The sequence below is a fragment of the Limulus polyphemus genome, unplaced genomic scaffold (assembly GCF_000517525.1).
Source record: "Limulus polyphemus unplaced genomic scaffold, Limulus_polyphemus-2.1.2 Scaffold258, whole genome shotgun sequence".
Taxonomy (NCBI): Eukaryota; Metazoa; Arthropoda; class Merostomata; order Xiphosura; family Limulidae; genus Limulus; species Limulus polyphemus.
The window spans coordinates 519,580-527,744 of record NW_013665868.1 but is presented as its reverse complement, the minus strand read 5'-3'; the positions used below and the strand labels follow the sequence as shown (position 1 = coordinate 527,744).

At 34.9% G+C, this 8,165-nt stretch overlaps 1 non-coding gene across 1 annotated transcript; it reads left to right on the top strand.

Moving 5' to 3' along the window:
- The first annotated feature begins 1,937 nt into the window (after positions 1 to 1,937).
- On the top strand, positions 1,938 to 2,009 carry Trnaw-cca. The gene has a single exon. It is a non-coding gene; the product is annotated as a tRNA-Trp (tRNA).
- Positions 2,010 to 8,165: the final 6,156 nt, after the last annotated feature.

The window sequence follows — 8,165 nt, the reverse complement described above, 5'->3', positions numbered from 1 at the left end:
CACAGTTCTGCCATGTACTTGATGGTAGAAATGAAATGGAGTTGAGACAACGTTTGAAGAATAGACAAACGTCATTACTAGAAATGTTGTACGCTCATTTGAAGCTCTGCTTTCTTCTAAACAACATGAAGGTCTAGCTCGTGAAAACAGATGTGGATAAAGGGATGACTTTAAAACGTTTTTCTTCACTATCATCAATAGACAGCAAATACCTAACTATTAGAAACAATGCAAGGTGTATTTTCTGTCAAGGAATATGCTAACATTAGCTTCCGATCCCAGAAAGTTACCTATTTAGAGCGAAATTGAAAAATCAACCCAGTAGCGAGTATAGTTTGTTAAGTATACTTTTCTCACGTTCTTGCTTGTAAAGTTTAAAATGTATTGTTTCATTATTTGGGTACTCTCGCTATTAATTATATATTTCGGCAGTAAACTCAATAATATCTCAAGAGGTTCGACCAGTCTGTAAGTTTTAGGTTAGTCCTACATACATATATTAAGCTAAAAAATTCAAAACGTTCGTTATAATAAAAGTATAATAATAAAAATTAAAGTTAGAAATAATAAAATTAAATATATTAAATACTAGCCATCCTTACCTGGTGTTGCCCGGGTATTACCTGAACAGAAGGCCAATGTTTAGCTATTTTTAAACAGAAAGTATCAAAATTTCGCTTTTCATGTAAAAATACATGCCAAATGCATAGAGGTACTAATACTGAAAAAAAAGGCATACTGTTTTCAAGCATTCTATAAAATTAGTACGAACAAACATTTAAATATAATCACTTTCGCCAATAATATGAATTCTAACACTTTTATGTGTGGTTTTTAAAACCTGTTGTTACAAAACTGTTGTTGTTTTACATTATTAGCGGAAATGATAATATGAATTCTAACACTTTAATGCGTGGTTTTGTTTAAAAAATGTAAAGTAATAACAGTTTAGTAACAACAGATTTTTAAAAAACGTTGTACAGAATAAAACCTAAACTCTTGTTCACCCCTCTATATAATTAGTATAATCAATCACTCTCTCAGCTAGCCAAACTACTCAACCTAGTTTGGAATATAGAATCAAGAGAATATTTAGAAACTTACACAAACACAGTATCTATGTGGTTTCGATGCAAAATGAAACCATTAATTTTGAAATGTATTCGAAGTATGAAATATCCCTTTATTTTTTTCTCTACATAATACCTATAATGTATTTTTCTTATGTTTATTATATCGAAGCAATCGATTTATATTCTATATTCATCACAATTCTATGTATTTAATAACTTTAATACCAGATGTCAGTTATTGTTATGACTGTTGCCTAAATACCTATTTTAAAACGGAGTTCCACAATTAAAGATTTTTATCGCTCAGTACATATTAATTTACCTACGTTATAGGTCTTAAACAACATTTATTATGGGCTAATTAAACATGATATCCCTTACCTTTTGTAATACTTTTTATGAGTAGGCGTTACCTCTTTTCACATTTTCTGGTGAAACTCGCAGTTGAACTGCTCGTTCAAAAATGATTCTATGAAAGTTTTGCATCATTCGTATCTCCTTCAATTTTTTAAATCTTTTTAAAGGAAAGTCGTTATTACCCGTGCAGCGAAAAATCAAATTTGACTTTTATTTCAAATTTGTTTTTTCGCTGCACTGGTAATAACTATTTTTATTTGAAAATATTTTTTATCAATTTGAAAATCAGAAATACAAACGAACAAACATTTAAATATCATATTTTCCGCCAATAATATGAATTCTAACACTTTTATACGTTTTTTTCTTTAAAAAACAACCTGTTGTTACAAAACTGTTATTATTATTAAACACTTATTACCTAACAATTTGTTGTACCAAGCGACAGATGGCAGCATATACTTCTCTTTTTTTTTTATTGCTTAAGGGCTATAGGAGAGAGAGAAAGATCCGGTGGCGCAATGGTAACGCGTCTGACTCCAGATCAGAAGGCTGCGTGTTCGATTTACGTCCGGATCATTTGTATTTTAACGGGCTAAGGACCTGATGGTCCCCTTCCCCCTGAAATTATTCCTTTAAAATCTATCTGAATAAAGTTTACTTAAAATACAAATTGATTCCTAAATTCACACGATGTGAACTTCATACTCCGTATGCATGTCTGGATCTTTCTGTCTCCCCTCGTCGACCTCATCCATTTCACAACATCTGGATAAGAAGAGCTACCCCTTACGTTTGCCGACCTTCTTCACGGCTTATCTCTCAAAAATTCTCTTAAAGACTCTCGTCAGTGTCTACAATCACGATTATAGGGAGAAAAAATAATACTTCAGAATTCCCTTAGTATGCATGAAAAGTTTCAGGTCTCTAAGTTTTCTTCCTCTTGGAGCTATGTCGAGGATAAAATGCAAAGACTTGTATTGAATGAAACCTAAATAGCTCCTGCAGATGGCTGTGTTTTCAATTTTAATAGATAAGAGGATTAACCTATTTTCCCGACATAAGTTCATTTGTTTATTTGAAATTAAGCACAAAGCATCACAATGAGCTGTCTGTGCTTTGACCACCACGGGTATCGAAACCCGGATTCTAGCGTTTTAAGTCTGCAGACATACCGCTGTGCCACTGGAGGGCTGTTTTATTAGTATAGATTTTAACCAATACTGCGTAGTATGAGTCACGTGTTTCGATACATCATAAATGGGGAAGCTACTAAAACTAACCACCGAAAGAAGTTTTACATCTTCTTGGATTCTAGAAGTTTTATATAAACGTGGTGCTAACATCTGTTGACCTAAAGTATGTGAATAATTAATTAGAATTTGTTCGTTTTAATTCTAGAAGAATGCAGTTTATCTTTCTTTCTGGTGTGTCCCCCGCTAAAATCAGGGGTTCGATTTCTCTCGGTGGACACTGCAGATAGCTCACTGTGGCTTTGCTATAAGAAAACACACACACACACACACACACGTTCTGGCAACTTTATTAAGACCTATCTATCTTTTCACACTTGAGCCTGATCTGAGCTGCCATTGCAATTTAGATTGATCACCTGAGGTGATCCCTGCAGTACTCTAAACACATTTGCAGTTAATCCAACAGATATTGGGAAAGGTAAAGATGTTGCAGTGTTGAAAAGATGTATGATAGTGGATACACGTCTAGTAGGTGTAACATTGACCAAGACAGTTTTGTTGGTAGGCAATACAACGGCAATTCGAGTTTATCAGCAATGGAAAAAAGGGGAATAAAATGTCTGATGCGAGGAAGAATTGTGGCTACAAACATTTAACTACAGAAAGGAGAGAAATGCGGTTAGACAAGATAGTAATATCCAACCGTCATAAAACAATAGATCTACTGACAGAAATAGTCAACATAGGTCAATCCACACCCATCAGCCTTACTTTGTACAGAATGTTATAATGAATGGACTAAGACAATAAAATGCTATTGTTTCGACAACTTATTTCAGTTACCAACAAGAAAAAACAGTTCTATTGATGTACGATACGTAGACATTGAATCAATAATGATTATCGAAAAGTGATATGATCCGAAAAGTCACACTTTATCTTGTTTTTGCATAGATGGAAGAAGACAGATATGGAGAAAGACACATGAATAACTCAACCCCTCCCAAGTGTCTGTGCCTCTGTCGGCAGAATCGTGGTTTGGGAATGTTCTCTTAGTACACTATGGACCAATTCGTATCATCCGAACGCAGAATGAATGCCATAGCTTACCTCACATCAAATGCATCCATCAGTGTTTCATTTGGACCCTGATGGAAATGACTACTTCCAACATGACAATTCTCCCATCCACCGAATACAAATTGTGTGTGTGAATGGTTTGAGGAAGTGCCAGAGTCTTCAGGCATCTCCTATAGCCACCATAATCCCCGGATCTCAATACAATTGAGCATCTGTGGGATGAGCTTGAAAAAAAAGCATTCGCCACCACGATCCTCTGCCTACCTCACTCCATGAATTGCGTACAATATTAATGTTTATTTGTAATTAAGCACAAAGCTATCTGTGTCATGTCCACCACGGGTATCGAAACCCGGTTTCTAGCATTATAAGTCCGCAGACATACCGCTGTGCTACTGGGGGGAGGGGGGAGGAACAACATTAATGATTGAGTAGAGAAATATTCTTCAGAACATCTTCCAGTACCTTGGGGATTATATGTCACGTCGTCTCGTGACTGGTATTCGGAAAAAACACAGTTTAAACCGTTATTAGGTAAAAGTGCGAATAAACTGGCCAGCACGTGTATGTATTTACGGACAATGTTTAATAAGTAGTTGAATCACAAAACATATACAAATGAACTACATTTTCACAGACACACACAAAAAATCATTCCTCGTACATATTGATATGGAAGAGCCAGATATTACCCTATGGAAAATAAAAAGGACATGTATAATCGAGGAAATGATAGGAAACAGTGTAAAATATATATTGGCAACAATATTGTACAATCCTCACTACCATTTTACTATTCTCAGAGAAATAAGTCCGAAAGTGGAATACAAAAGAACTGGGTAAACCAGGTTTATTCAATAAACGTGCGATAATAAATAATAAATAATAAATCTATAAATAACGAAAATGCGCCACTAGAGGTCACTTTTAAGTCCATAATCTTATTGTGTTAAATATTTCTAATGTTTGTTTGTTTTTGAATTACGCGCAAAGCTACACGAGGGCTATCTGCGCTAGCCGTCCCTAATTTAGCAGTGTAAGACTAGAGGGAAGGCAGCTAGTCATCACCACTCACCGCCAACTCTTGGGCTACTCTTTTGCCAACGAATAGTGGGATTGACCGTCACATTATAACGCCCCCACGGCTGAAAGGGCGAGCATGTTTGGTGTGACAGGGATTCGGACCTGCGACCCTCAGATTACGAGTCGAGTGCCTTAACCACCTGGCCATGCCGGGCCATTTCTAATGTTAAGCTAACAAATAAATATATTTTTGAAAAGAAAGGGTTATTTTATTGCCCCTTGGGCAAGCCTAATCACTTACAAATGGAATACGATAGAAATGATTTTATTAGACGAACAATACTTAAAGAGTTTTATATACGACAAGATCAAACTCATAACTAAGATGATGTAATATTATAAAGTAAATTGAGTTTTTTGCCAACAACTGGTATCAATATCGAACTGGATACATTATTTAATAAGATAAAACTACCCTTGATGTCAACAAAATATAAACATTGTACTAATATCGAGAAGAATACGTAATTTATGTTTCAAAGATATAATCTTTAGTTTGTTTATTTGTTTTGTTTGTTTGTAATTAAGCACAAAGCTACACAATGAGCTATCTATGCTGTGCCCACCACGAGTATCGAAACCGGATTTTTAGCGTCATAAATCCGCAGACATACCGCTGAGCCACTGGGGGGGGGGGGGGTTATAATCTTTAGAAACGCTGATAAAGGGAACACAGTTTGAATGCCAAATAACTTTTGTGACACAATGTTATGGAATACGTAAGAGAAAATACAGCTTATATGAAACTTAAGAACAATGATTCGGATAAAGTTGTTGTTGTTGTTAAGCTCAAAGCTACACAGTGGGCTATCTGTGCTGTGCCCACAATGAGTATCAAAAACTGGTTTTTATCGTTTTAAGCCGATACACTTGCAGCTGAGCCATTGGGGAGGATATTATGATAAATATGTCGAATAGGGACAACTTAATAAATTGTAAATAGATAATTTAGTTAAACTGACTCCTATTACAATTTTTTTATGTGTATTTTCTTAGTTTAAATAATGATTACGCACAACTTGCTGAACCTTCTCGTTACCATAGTAGACATAATGTTGTATTTGTTTGTAGTTAAGCACAAATTGTTCAGAAGTCCTAATTGACAAGTACATTTTACGCGCCAAATTATGTGGTCCATAAGATCAAAATTAGTCAGAAATGTCCAAGTTGCTACCACGTTTACCCCAGAGTTATATGTTGATATTATTGAAAGCTTTATTTTTATTGTTAATTTAAAGCTTGGCTAGATGGCAGAAGATGTTATGATCTGAAAAAGTCGTGTAGTGAGTAAGAGACGACTACAATATAAATATGAATGAATAGTGATGAGTCAGTCAGTGCCAGTCTAACTAATTCAATGGGCAATAATATTTTTTTCTCTGCTCTTATAAAACATGCAACTCTTTCTAAGTAATTTGATGATGCTGATTCTCAAAAATGATGTTGAAAATTACTGATCACTTTATTTATTCATTGAAAATGGCATTTAAGAATGTATAATCTGCATGCTTTGATAGTTTTTTTCATGTTCACAACATGAGTAACAGGAATTGATGGCTTACTGTTCCCCATTGTGTAAAAGTACAGCTTTCAGACTAACTTTAGATGAGTCGATAAAAAGTATCCATTCTTGAGGATGATGTTCAGTACCTAATTCTTCCATTAAACGCAACAACTTTTGTACAAAAATACGAAGTAACTTGCATGCTGTAGTGAGAAGCAAGACTTTAATGGCGACTTCGGTGAAATTAAACTCTTTTTCCTGGAGCTAATAAGTTCCATTGATGTGAAAGAAAGCCAAGAAGTACCCCATGCTGCTTTGATAGAGACAAGTCATGAATCAGATCATTAAGCTCTTCTTATGTGATCAGATGAGGCAGTTTATGTTGAGGTGCTACAGGAATAGAATTACTAAATGAAGAGGGTGAAGATGATTCACTGTATTCTTCGCAGGATAAATCTTCTGTTTTCCAATTCACTAATGGATGTGGCACTGGAAGACCATCCCCATGAGGTACTAATTCCATTGCAGATGCAATATCTGGATATTTAATGTATTGTTTAATTTCGCCTGAATATCCATAAACATTAGTTATGCAAAAATGCCAGTCAGTTAGATGATCTTTGGGCTCACGCCATATCACGGGTACTGCAAATGGCATACTTGCTCTCTTCTTATTCAACCACTGTGTCAAGACAGATGTGCAAACTGTATAACACACATATGGAGCCCAATTTTTTTCTTGGTCACGAATTTTATACCCAAAATAGTGATAGTAAGCTATCTTTACCTTGTGTGTGATATTTTTCATTTATGAAATTGTAATATATTAGACCACCCGTGACCCATTGGGTCACCCACTATTCAGATGTTACGAAGAATTCAAGCTAATTTCAATATTGCACCGAAATGAAGGTTTATTTTGAGATAATTTAATTAAATATTTCAATCCATTCATGTTATTCATAATTCAAGAAAATATATTTGATTGTTGATCGGGAGTAAAAGGAAAGACCATTTCATTTTTCAAAAAAGTGAAATCAGAGTTTTCAGGTATTGTAATGAATTAGTTCATTATGTTGTGGTCTTTCCTCTTAAACCTTCTACAAATAAGAAACAGTAACACTTTATTTTTTCTTCGAATTACTTACCATAACCAAGGCACATTATTGAGAAAATCTTCAAGATCTTGTTTTTGTCATCTTACGCCTTTTAATGAAGATGGAAACATTGACATGGAAATAGATTTGAACAAAGAAGTTTCGTAACGAGCGCGAACGGTAGTGTGATGTAAAATTACTCATGCTAGAAAGTTTGATAAAAGTGACCCGAAAAACGGCACTAACTCGGTAATCCGTGGCCCGATTTTAACGAAACTTATTTCATTCTGTTTCTATTCTCATTTCATTACAAATGAGGTGCTATTGTGCGCCGTTTTTGCTGTATTTAATTACAGAAAAGCAAACAAACAAACAAACAATCTCAGTGTTTTAGTAGTATATAGATTTTCCACAAATTTAGCAGAAACTGTTTGGGTGATTTTTATACATTCGGACTTTATTTGAACCGAAGGCAGACAGAATTTCACATGGTTTTCTAAAATATATAAAAAATTATGTTTACAGAACTAAAACTTAAAATATAAAAATAACTAATTCTTGAAGAATTTGATTATATCGCGGATATGATGCGAGGAAGAAGATCGGACTTTGTTTTGACTGTGCGTGAAGCAAGGCGAAGTGACCAACTGAGTGAGTGAGAGCGGTATCTGACTCTGCCATTTCTATACTCAGTCGAGGGACTTCTCAAATGTTCTAGCAAACTTAGCATATGAGGGTTTTTTGATCCCCGAGCAGAGCAGGTAAGCGAAAGAAT